General features: G+C 42.4%; 1 long non-coding RNA gene across 1 annotated transcript in view; it reads right to left on the bottom strand.

The window, feature by feature from the left end:
• Window positions 1-8648: 8648 nt before the first annotated feature.
• The window catches only part of LOC119620698 (uncharacterized), a 40842-nt gene continuing 36839 nt past the window's right edge, over window positions 8649-12651 (bottom strand). Inside the window, exons 4-8 of the long non-coding RNA XR_005237243.2 lie at window positions 11097-11381; window positions 9921-10360; window positions 9705-9762; window positions 9162-9498; window positions 8649-8901 (exon numbers count right to left, since the gene is read on the bottom strand). This is a non-coding gene — a long non-coding RNA (uncharacterized lncRNA). The remainder of the gene's footprint in view (window positions 8902-9161; window positions 9499-9704; window positions 9763-9920; window positions 10361-11096; window positions 11382-12651) is intronic.

Below are 12651 nucleotides of genomic sequence, written 5' to 3'. Positions count from 1 at the left end.
AAAGGGCACCTGGGGGCCAAGGATGCATGGAGCCTTCATGAATTATTGAATGAACCCCCTCAACTGGCTCAGTACAATTATTCTCAGGGGACATCTTTATACACTCTTACAGTTAAAGTCTTGGTGGGGCTAGCTTTTCAAAATAATGACTCCAATTTTGAGGCAGTTCAGATAATTTAGTGAATTGATTTTTCAATATCTCTGTCTGTTACTGATTAATTTGTTGAGAGCGAATGTAGGCATCAGCTCTAATTTCCTTGAAGAGCTTTTACAAGTGACTTACACGTATAAAGGGCATCCTCCAAAACCATTTTAATTTTTAAAGATGCCAAACAATTTGCTAATTAAGTGTCTGTAAATGTGGACTAGTATTTCCCAAACTGTGCCCTCTAGGAAATGCTTCTAGGAGATGTTAATAGATACACAACAAAAATAAGTGAATGAAAGAAAAATTTTCAATCCATTGTCAGAAAACTTTGGGAAGAATTTGTTTACTAGAGGGGATTCTTCTTGGAGATTTACTCTTCAATCAGTATATTTAAAGACCTGATAAGTTCCATTGTAAAGAAATTTGCTTTTAATTAACCAAGCGTTTCCCAAATTTACCTTAACATAGACTTTTGTAAAATTTTTCCTCATGCTTCCCCAGATCCTAATTTTAGGACATATTGATCTATGTAAATTTTAAGTCAAATATATAATTTTGAAGCATGTGTGGAACTTAAATGGAATAGGTTAGGGAATAGGACTTACTTTAAATCAAGTCCTCAGGAAAAAAATTCGAGATAAAAAATTTGTGTGGGGAAGTTTACTGGGTGGTGTTCTCAGGTTCAATTCCTGCAAGGAAGTAAAGACACAGCACTGGGCTGAGGGAGAGTTTGAACTGTGTTCTAGCCACAACAAAGGTCTCATTCTGTCACAGGGGATCACTGAAGCTGGAATGGGCTTTTCGAGTTGTCCTGCCTTGAGGCAATGGGGCTGGGCATTCATAATCCTCCTTACCAAGTTGCTTCCAGGAAGAGGTCATGATCCTGGGCTGGATCAAGAACTGCTATCTTGGGTTGAGGGTAATTCTTGAAGGATTCAGCCAGAGTTCCCATTTCTTAGAGAGGCCATCAACAATTCGGATATTTAGTGCCTCATCCCTAAAGAAGGCCCTGGAGGAGCACCATGGCAGCTCTACTTGGTGCCACTTGGATCCATTTGCTTCGTAGATTAAGTTCTGAGAACATTTCCTCCAGAATCTCGGTTGGTCATTTCTCTTGGAGAAACTTACAAGAAAAAGGAAATGGAGGAACTACAGCCTCACCACTGCAGCTCATATAGAGATTGCAACTGACATTCATCAGCTCCTCCTCAAGTACCATTCCAGATCCCCTTGTCCGCGGGTGGTAACTTTGTTGGTCCAGGTGGCTGACCTGATGTGGTGACCAGACTTTGATCTCTGAGGGGCCTGAGCTTCATAGCCATGACTGCTGTACTTCCATTCATTACCAGAGTTGCTCCCATTGGGTAACAGCAGCTCTATCTCCTCCTTATGCTTCCATTCATTACCAGAATTGCTCCCATTGGGTAACAGCAGCTCTATCTCCTCCTTATGCTTCCATTCATTACCAGAATTGCTCCCATTGGGTAACAGCAGCTCTATCTCCTCCTTATGCTTCCATTCATTACCAGAATTGCTCCCATTGGGTAACAGCAGCTCTATCTCCTCCTTATGCTTCCATTCATTACCAGAATTGCTCCCATTGGGTAACAGCAGCTCTATCTCCTCCTTATGATAGAGCCAGGATGCTGGCTCCTCTCCTTGCTTACTGTTGGCACACGGAGTCAAACGCGACCCACTGATAGCCATAGCTGACATTTAATGGGAGCCTTCCTGGGTCTCCTGGTGGAAGCATTTTTTTTTTTTTAATCTGAAAACCAGAACCTCTAAATCCATAAAGTTGAGAGTTATAGAAATAGGAAATACAAATTTCACAAGTGGGTCAGTGGTACTGATGGAAGCGGGGCAACTCCTAATCACCTCCCTTGGTTTCTGGATTTACCTATTGAGAACACAGAACCATGTAAAGGCAGTTGATTTAGAGCAGCAGCTTTCAAATTTTTGGTTTCAGGACCCCCTTACACTGCTAAAATTATTTTAAACAGAAGCCCAAAGCTCATTGTGGGTGATAACTACCAATACTTACTGAATTTGAAATTAAAACTGAGGAAACTTTAAAACACTTCAATTCATTTGAAGAGAGTGTGGAACACACTGCATGTTAACAGAAATAGCATCTTCATATAATTATTATGAAGTTAGTTTTGACCTCATGGAACCCTGGGATCTCTCCTAAAGTGTCAGATTGTCCCAAAAGATGAAGGAGCATAGTGAAGGACACTAGGCAGGTGAATTTTACTTGCCTTGGTTTGTAATACTTGATTCTTAAAGGAAGCTATGAAATGTGTTGACATTTTAGTGAAGTCTGGTCTACTTTAGTGGAAGTGCTTCCTTGATTTACTCATTAATTTCTTTGCCAACAAAATGAAATGTTATTCCTCACTTTCTGTAAAACCTGCCTAATAGCAAAGCTTCTTTATGTTAGCTTTGTTACATCCTTGATTATTCAAGGAAAAAGTATCAAGTTATAAAAGAACTTACATATTCTTTACAATCATGTTACTTTCTACACTTAAAAAAATGCTATTTTGATTAAGTAGATAACTAAATATCATTTTCAGGCACCCATAATCATATGTTAATCAAATGTCCAAATCTCTTCTGGTAACTTTTTGATTTTTACCTTCTCAAAACCAAATCCAAATATAGAAACACATAAGGTAAAAAAAGAATATTTCAGGATATCTTTTACATCAAAATCCATTTTGAGATTTCCCAGAGGGTCCCTGGAAAATTGCAAAGATTTGTTTTTTCACTTTATAAGAAGAGAGGTGCTAGAGATAATTAGCATTTTTGATATGTTACTATTATAAAGTTTCATGGAAAAAGTTGTCAAATCAGAAGAGACATTCAGTTAAATTTGGGTAGTTAAAATATTTTATTGACATAATGATTTCAGAAATTCTATGGCTCTGGAAAGTCCCTGGAGATGTGTCAGTGCCCTTGCATTCTATGTTTTAACTTCAGAGGAAACGTTGACCTAAACTCTGGATTTTTTCCATATTCACCAGAATCTTTGTGTTACTTTGCCTGATGATACTAGAGAACAACTGTATGCTATTAGTCATAATTTCCATTAATATTTAAAATATGAACTTCATCACATACTTAATTCTTTAATTTGAATTTAACATATTCTATGCCACTGATTTTCTTTTTTACTTTTTTTTTTTTTTGAGACGGAGTCTCGCTGTGTCGCCCAGACTGGAGTGCAGTGGGGTGATCTCGGCTCACTGCAAGCTCCGCCTCCCAGGTTCAAGCGATTCTCCTACCTCAGCCTCCCTAGTAGCTGGGATTACAGCCTGGTGCCACCACACTGGGCTAATTTTTGTATTTTTAATAGAGATGGGGTTTCACCATGTTGGCCAGGCTGGTCTCAAACTCCTGACCTCAAGTGATCAGCCTCCCAAAGTGCTAGGATTACAGGAGTGAGTCACCGCGCCTGGCCTGATTTTCAATTGGGGATGCACCTCAAACTTACTTATGGAGTTATTTAAAAATACAGACGTCTAGGACCTATGCCAAAATTACTGAATCTCTTTTTATTCTTGATGTTTTCTTAGTGTATGCTTGCTGTAATCTTAGTATATTATTATATTATGTCTCAGTTATTGTATCTCAAGGTTTTTTCCTCTCTAAAATTATGTTCTCCTATTCTACAAATCAGATGTAACATTCACTGACTTCTCTAAAAACAGGCCTAATCATTATTCTTAGAGACATATTGTCTGAAAGTTTATCTCAGAATGGCTTTATCATCTTGTTATGTGTGCCACAGAAGCACTCAAATTTCTCTGTCAGTTACATTATTCTTATTATTAACTCTCATTAGACCTTTACTTTAGAAAATTATTTTAATAAATTACCCACAGACACTTTCCATTTTCTCTATCATTTAAGATAGGTTTGTGGTTTTTTTGTTTTTGTTTTTGTTTGTTGTTTTTACTATTTACTCTGATGCTTGCCTGAAGATTCTGCTCTCAGCTACAGGTCTGAGTTTGTGTCTCCAACAAAGAAGAACCACCTCAAAGCCCCACAGAAATGGACTGCACCATATACTTCAAACTATTGACACCTCAGAGAAAAGAGTTTGGGTGCAGGCTTCTGATGCATTCTGAGACACTCTCAGACCATACCAGTGGGCTGGGTCAGAATTTACAGAACTATTTTCATTCCAAGAGCATACGGGCTCGTGAGATTGCTAACTCAAGATCTGGTGGAACAGGAATACTTATATTGGACTGAATAAACTGATGAGGAAAATCTTATTGCATTTATTAGTAGAGAATACTGTTGATGTTTAAATGTTCTCTTTTCCATATTTAAAAGCAAACAAGCACTTTCTTTATCTTCTTAACCTCTCTGTAATCCGTAATAATTTAGTAGACTCTGCTCTTTCTTTTTGTTTTTGTTTTGTTTTGTTTTTCGAGACAGAGTCTCACTCTGTTGCCCGGTTGGAGTGTAGAGGTGGGCTCTTGGCTCACTGCATCCTCTGCCTCCCGGGTTCAAGCAATTCTCCTGCCTCAGTCTCCCGAGTAGCTGGGACTACAGGCACCTGCCACCACGCTCGGCTAATTTTTGTATTTTTACTAGAGGCGGGATTTAACTCTGTTGGTCAGGCTGGTCTCAAACTCCTGACCTCAAGCAATCCACCTGCCTCGGCCTCCCAAAGTGCTGGGATTGCAAGCGTGAGCCACAGTGCCCTGCCTGACTCTGCTCTTTTATACTGAAATGTAACATTTTAAAATGATACCTGATTCTCATCGATTCCTCTGAAATTAGGAATTTTTAAGTGTCCTTACTTTTCACGTCAATATGCTTGTTTGTATATGTTCAGTAAAAAGCTGTCTTTTAAAAAAATCAGAATATAATTGGGAAAATCAAATATACAAGCAAGGCCTTGCCTGAAATGTCACATTTGTGAATAATCTCATTTAATGGAACTTAGTGGGGCCAATACTTAATAAGGTCTTCCCCCGCAAAAATGGCCTGGTGCCTCACTCACACAGAACCAGCCTTACAGGATTGAAGGCTTGACTGAGGCTGAAAGCTTCATGGCAAGATGGCTTACTTCTGCCTGTTGGCCAGAGACCACAGGGCCTCTTCGTGGGCAGCCTGGGTCTGCTCATGACACGGCAGCTGGAATCACCTACATCCACTCATCAAGGGAGGGAGAGCAAGGAGGAAGTCGCCATCCTTTTTATGACCTAGTCTAAAAGTCACACTGTTTCTTCTGCCTTATTCAATTTGTTAGAAATGAATCACTAAAGCCAGGCGCACGGTAGCTCATGCCTGTAATCCTAGCACTTTGGGAGGCCAAGGCGGGTGGATCACCTGAGGTCAGGAGTTCGATACCAGCCTGGCCAACATGGGGCAACCCCGTCTCTACTAAAAATACAAAAATTAGCCGGGTGTGGTTGTAGGTGCCTGTAATCCCATCTACTCAGGAGACTGCGGCAGGAGAATAGCTTGAACCCAGGAGGCGGAGGTTGCAGTGAGCTGAGATCACACCACTGCACTCCAGCCTGGGTGACAGAGCAAGATTCCATCTCAGAAACAAACAAACATGAGTCACTAAGTCTAGTGCACACTCAAATTGGCGTAGGAGAGAATTAAGCTCTACATCTTGAAGGAAGGCATATAAAATAATTTGTGAAGACATTTTTAAACCCACAACCACCACCTTCCAAAGCTCTAGCCCTTTCCATCATTCTAGGCTCCATCCTCACCTTTGGGTAATTTTATGATTTACTGGATGAAGCAGCCTTATAAACAAATAGCGATAAAACAAAGCAGATTATAATTGTGTACTATTGTAGAGGTACAAAAAGTTCTAGAAAGGAGGTTAAATCCAACTGGAATAGTCCAAGGGAAGTTCATGAAGGAAGTGGCATTTGACATGAGAAAATGAGAGGACTTTGAGGGCCTAAGATTAGAAGCAAGAAGGAGGGACTGGCCAGGGGATGGGGCAAGGTGGACGTTGGTATGGAGGCAGGAGAAAGCATATGTCGGGGCTGGGGAACTGAGGACAAAATAGTGTCACTGAAAGCAGTGAAAATAAAGTTGTGGAAGTTTAAAGAGGAGAATAGCGTGGGAAGCCTCACATGTAAGGACCAGGACATTAGAAATCCAGGAAAGGTTTCTGAATGGGAGACTGGCATGATTAGACCTATGCTTTAGAAAGAACAGCCTGGTGATCCTGTGAAGATCGAGTCAGAGGGAGACAGGCATTTAATGTATTAAATTATCTTAATAAATTAACCACAGGCATTTGGCAGTAGGAAGGCCCAATGGGAAGCCATCCTAATTGGTTGAACAAGTGCCCTGTTCACTCCACAGGGCAGCTCAGAGGCACTCCACTGTGGCTGCACATTGGAGTCACCTGGGTGCTTCCAAAACACACCGACGCTCAGTCTCCCCACCAGGATTCTAATTTAACTGTGCAGAGGTGGGTTTAGGCACCCCGGCTGATTCTCATTTGCAGCCCAGTTTGAGAACAGCGTGACTGAGAAAGGGAAGTCAGGCTGATGTCTTCTCAGCTCCAGGCAATTTGTGGATTACTACTCACTCTTGCCTCATTTTCTGAATTTCTCTTCTACCTTCTTCCTTGGGTCTTTGTCCTTTACTTCTGTGTATTTTTATGACTTTTAGGTTTCCCATGGTAGCACCGCTATTTTGTCTGACTATTCCAACCCCAAACGTGTTTCAAGGTCTCACTAAAATGGAAGGAATCTGATCAGACTGATTCACAGTAAGATATAAATGACTGATGACCCAAAACCCCACCTAAGGGTATTTGATTTTAAATATTTTTTCAACCTTAAAAAAAGAATAATTTCACACTTATGGAAAAGTTACAAAAGAGATTTTCTAGATACTCTCTTCTAAAATATATCAGTGTTATTCTCTCTCTTCACATATACACACTCATACGTACACACGCATATTTATTATTCGGAACCATTCAGAACTAAGTTGCAAGCATATCCCCAAATACTTCAGTGTGCATCTCTGCTGTGGTTTGAATGTGCCTCCCGCCCCCCAATTCATGTGTTGAAGTTTAGTTGCCGTTGTGATGGTATTAAGAGGGTAGGAAATCCAATTAAAATTCATATGTGGATTGGAGGTGGAGTCTAGGTAATTAGGATTAGATAAAGTCATCAGGGCTGGGCCCCCTTGATGGGACTGGTAGCTTTATAAAGACAGGAAGACAGACTTGTGCTGACATGCATGTACTTGCCTCCATGCCATGTGATGCCCCGCACCACTTCTGGACTCTGCAGAGAGTCCCCACCAGCAAGAAGGCCCTCACCACATGTGGTCCCTACACCTCGAAATTCCCAGCATCCAGGACTATGAGAAATACATTTCTTTTCTTTATTAATTACCCAGTCTCTGGCATTCAGTAACAGCAACTGAAAATGGACTGAGACAATCTCCTAAGAACAAGAACACTCTCTTACATAGCCTCAATACACTTGGCCAAAATCAGTACCTTAATGTTTACACAACACACTTCTCTAATCTACAGCCTCCACTCAACTTTTGCTGATTATCCAAATAATATCTTTTATAGAAATACAACGAGAAGGCTGGGTTCAGTGGTTCACACCTGTAATCCCAGCACTTTGGGAGGCTGAGGTGGGGGGATCACCTGAGGCCAGGAGTTCGAGACCAGCCTGGCCAACATGGTGAAACCCCTGTCTACTAAAAATACAAAAATTAGCCGGGCATGGTGGTGCATGCCTGTAGTCTCAGCTACTTGGGAAATTGAGGCAGGAGAATCACTGGAACCTGGGAGGTGGAGGTGGCAGTGAGCTAAATTCACACCACTGCACTCCAGCCTGGGTGACAGAGCAAGACTCTGTCTCTCTCTAGAGAAAATAAAGAAAGAAAGAGATAACAACAACAATGCCATCTTTTCTTTACCCCCTTTCCTTTCTGGTTTGGGATGCAATACACAACCACACACTGCATTCACTTGTTATGTCTCCTGTCTTGGTCCTGAGACTGGGCTCTTCACATATGTCTGGCAGGAAAGCCACGGAAGCAGTGTCATGTCCTCGGTGCATCCTATCAGGTGGCACACACAGCCCACTTGACCCAAGCGGTGCTGTTAGCTTCTGTCACTAGGTGAAGATGGTTTTTGCCAGGTTTCTCATAAAGTTAGTAAATATTTTGTCAGCAATTAGTAAGAATTGTATAGGGATACACTGTGAGACCGTATAAATATTCTGACCCTCATTAAACTTTCACTCATTTGTTCCAGCATCCATTGATGATTTTTAGCTGAATCCATGATTACTACGATGGTGACCAAATGGTGATTTTCTAACTTTATCATTTTTTTCTACACCTATTAGATGGATTTCTACTATAAAAGAGAACTTTCCCTTCTCCTCAGCTTATTTACTTATTTATATAAACATAGACTCATGAATTGCTGTTCTATTCAATAGGTTGTAATAAATCAGTAACATTTTTTATTTTGATGCCCAAATTGATACAGGTTTGACCAAAGACAATCCCTTCAAGCTGGCTTGGATTTTTGACTTTTAAAAGAGGGCGATTTTTTATTCAAATATGTCTCCACATAGTAGGAGTAAGGTCTTGGGAGAAAATGAAGTGGAAAGGTTTCGGCAGCGCGCCTGGTGATGGTGAGCAAAGTGGCCTTTACCATGTCAGCGCTCCCTCAACTGTTCCAGCCTCTCACAGCTTCTTCCTCCTTCCCTGTCCTAAAATGGAATTAAATGCTGGATCTTGGAGGCACCTTAGAGATTATCAGGTCCCTGATTCCCAAACACTGATTACCAAGGGCTGTGTGACTACAACCCCTGGAGAGGTAGTTTCTCAGAATAGGTGCCCCTACCTTCACCCCAAAGATTCGGATTCAAAAGCCCGACCTGGTGGGATGAACCCTTTTTGTGTATATGAAGCCACCCAGATGACTCCCATGCTTAGCCAACACCCACCCTACTCCCATAGACACACACACCCTGCTTTCCTTTGCAGGCGAGAAACCAGTGACTCAGAGAGGGGAATCCGCGTGCTCGGGTCATGCTGTGAACGCCAGAACTGGAAGTTTCTTGCTCCATTAACACTGGTTTTTGGCCCGCATTGTGCTATCTCATTACAGTTCTTTGAAAGCTCTGAAATTTTTGGTTGCTAACAATTGTTCTTACAGCAGTAAGAATGAGGAATTTACTTGTAGGATGGACAATGTTTAAGTCAGGTGTTTGTAAACCAGGGGCTGTCTCTGCTCATTTACTTGATTCTTATGTGCAATGTAGTTGGTTTATTTTATGCTGATCCCCAGAGTTTCATCATTTAAACTGAAAAGAATAATAATACTTTATATGGCTGTTATGAGCATTAATTTTAGAGATACTGTAAGCCTGGCACTTTTGCTAACTAAATATGCATTTACCACCCTCCCTACCCCAAATATGCGCGCACACACACACACACACACACACACACATGCACTCCCCTAATTTCACTTAAGGAAGCACTTTCTGTTACCATTTATCTCTCTTACCTCCTGGCCCCTCACTGACAATAACAGCAGTATGTCCTTTTGCCATTGAGAAAGACAGCTGTAAGATAAACAGACGCCATTGCATTGTACATACTGAGACCATTGTCTCAGACCATTGTCAGTACATACTGAGACCAATGGTACCGCTGAGACCATTCTGCACTGTAGCCACCACCCCATCCCCTGGGCTACAGGAATCTGACTATTAAACAAAACCTTTAGACATGTAAACTGTATCCACCCAATAACAATTCAGCCATACTTCCTTACAAATCCAGACACGACCCAGTATGTTAAAGGCTTTGTGGCACTACAGTGAAGGAAGGGAACATCTTTTCAACATGTTTATAAACACAAATAACAGTGCAGGGTGCTCAAGATCTCAAGCAATCCACTGCTGACTTTTTTCATTAGGTGGTCCTTTGTTGAGCTTCAGCTCCCTTCCAATACCTTCCATTCATTTTCTTCATCAAGGACATCTGCAGTGCACGGCAGCATCAGGGGGCAGGTCTCCCAAGCCGCCAGCAGGATTCCGTTTCTCCACTTCCACTGCCATCTGACTGCTGATGCCCAGGCCTCCAGAGGAGGAAGGGTTATCCTAATATTATGAGAACAAATGAAGCTAAGAAGTAGTTTGAGTTGGGAACAGCCAGGCCCTAGAGACAGAGAGAATGGTTAATAAATCTGTATTGTACTGAATTAAATAGAGCATCTTAAGCTACCTACTGGGGATGGACCAATGCAGAGACTCCTGTGTTTTTTAGTAACATTAGCAAAAGAGCTTAGCATCACTGATAATTAAAATCACATCCACGTTTGGCTTCGGAATGCATAAGGCATCACAATAACTCAGCACTGAAGGGGCTTGTAGTGGTTTTAAAATAAATCCACACATTCTTTGCAGTGTGCTCCCTTCAATGCAGCCTCATTCCTCTCCTCTTAAATGTGGGTAATTCTGAGTGACTCACTTATCAGGAGAATGGAGTGAAAATGGTGGAATACGACTTTCAATGATATGTTGTTAAAGACACTGAGCTTCTGTCTTGCTCTCTCTTTTGGATCATGTGCTCTTCAGGGAGCCAGCTGCCATGTCATGCAGACACTCAAGCAGCCCTATGGAGAAGCCACAAGGTGAGGGGCTGAGGCCTCTTTCCCACAGCCATGTGAGTGGGCCATTCCGGAAGCAGATCCTCCAGCCCCAGCCAAGCTGACAGACGACTGCAGCCCCAGCCAACATCTAGACTGGAGCCTTATGAGAGACCAACCCAGAGACCCTACCCAGCTAAGCCACTCCAGAATCCCTGACCCCAAACATTGTGGCATGATAAAAATGTGTTGTTTAAGCTACTAAATTGTGTGGTATTCTGTTAGGTAGCAGTAGATAATTAATACAGCGCTCTTAATCTTTTCCATAGCAACCGTGACAAAAGGTAGTGTGGGTTCAGCTTGCACCTCCCATGACAGAGAGCGTGCTTCTTCGCAGGACAGCCCCTTCTGTTGCTTGGCTGGTCTGTTACCAGTGCTGCTCACACTGAGCTGGTTTTGGCCTCTCTGTAACTTCCATCCCGGTTCAAGATGTGCCTCATAAAGCAAAGGTGAAGCTTCTCTTTTATGTGACTGCCCTTCAGACAGCTGCAACTCGTGATTATGCTGGCCTCCTGTGTGCTCTTGTGCTGGCTAAAGAGAGAAGAAGGGGAGGCAGCACCTTTTGAGGGGCACAGGAAAAGAGACATAGTCTGTGTATAGGAAAAAAAAACTGCTTTATGCGCTCTTTGGTACTCTCGCAACAGTTTTGGTCACCAAAATATGTGGGGTTTTCCCCCACACCAAGCAATTCTCTAATTCTCTGTTGATTTAATTGTAATTGAATTACAATTTAATTCAATTCTGACAGTAGCCAGAGTTAGTGCAGACCACACAGGTTAAGATCCCAGTCCCACAAGACCACTTCTCACTTCAGACACCAATCACGAATAGTAGGTCCCCAGGTTACACGCAACTTCTCTCTGACCTGGCTACACGGAAGGTTCTTGCAGCTGCCTCACTGGGTTTAATCATTTGCTAGAATGGCTCACAGAACGCAGGGAAACACTCTACTTACTTGGAAGATGTTCTCCCCGCCTTCACTGTAGGGCCACAAAACCTTTACAATTTTGGGTGGATTCTAGATGTGTAAAGCAGCGCGGCTGAATTGTTGCTGGGTGGAAACTCCACTGATTACAAAGTATACGACTCAGGAAGAGTCAAATGGAAGAGATGCAAAGAGAAAGGTGTGGAGAAGGGGTCCGCTTCCGTGCCCTCTCTGGGTGTGGACCCTCCCAGAACCTCCACAAGCTCAACAACCTGGAAGCTCTCTGAACCCAGTCCTTTTGGGGTTTTATGGAGGTTTATTGTTTACATCAATAGCTATTAGTTATTAACTCAACCTGCAGCCCCCTTTCCCCTCCCTGGGGGTTGGTTGCGGAGGCAGTGGGGCGGGGGAGGGAGTAGTGGGACTGGAAGTTCCAACTCTCTAACCACATGGTGAGTTCCCCTGGCAACCAGTCCTCACCCCAAGGCTGTCCAGGAGCCTCCAGCCCTTGGTCATCTCACTCGCACACAGAACGACACTTATCACTTATCACAAGGGGTTTATGAGCTATGTGCCAGAAAATGGGGAAGGGTGGGAAGAGGACAAATATATATTTTTTATTATATCCCAATGTCATAGCCTGGAATTAGGCCACAGTCCTTCAAGCACCAATCCAAGAGAGGCTGGATTCTGGGAGATTTTGAGAAATGGATAGCAGCACTCCTAAGCTACGAGATAACAATCATAGCAGTAACAGTAATAATTAGTGCTGACGTAGCACTTAAACAGGCTGCCAGATCCTCTTCCATGTATTTTGTATGTGCTGTCATTTAATCCCCACGAAAGCTCAGAATTATTGCCCCTTTTCACAGAGGA

Source organism: Chlorocebus sabaeus, chromosome 15, assembly GCF_047675955.1.
Source record: "Chlorocebus sabaeus isolate Y175 chromosome 15, mChlSab1.0.hap1, whole genome shotgun sequence".
NCBI lineage: Eukaryota > Metazoa > Chordata > Mammalia > Primates > Cercopithecidae > Chlorocebus > Chlorocebus sabaeus.
This window is presented reverse-complemented; position numbering and strand designations above follow the sequence as displayed.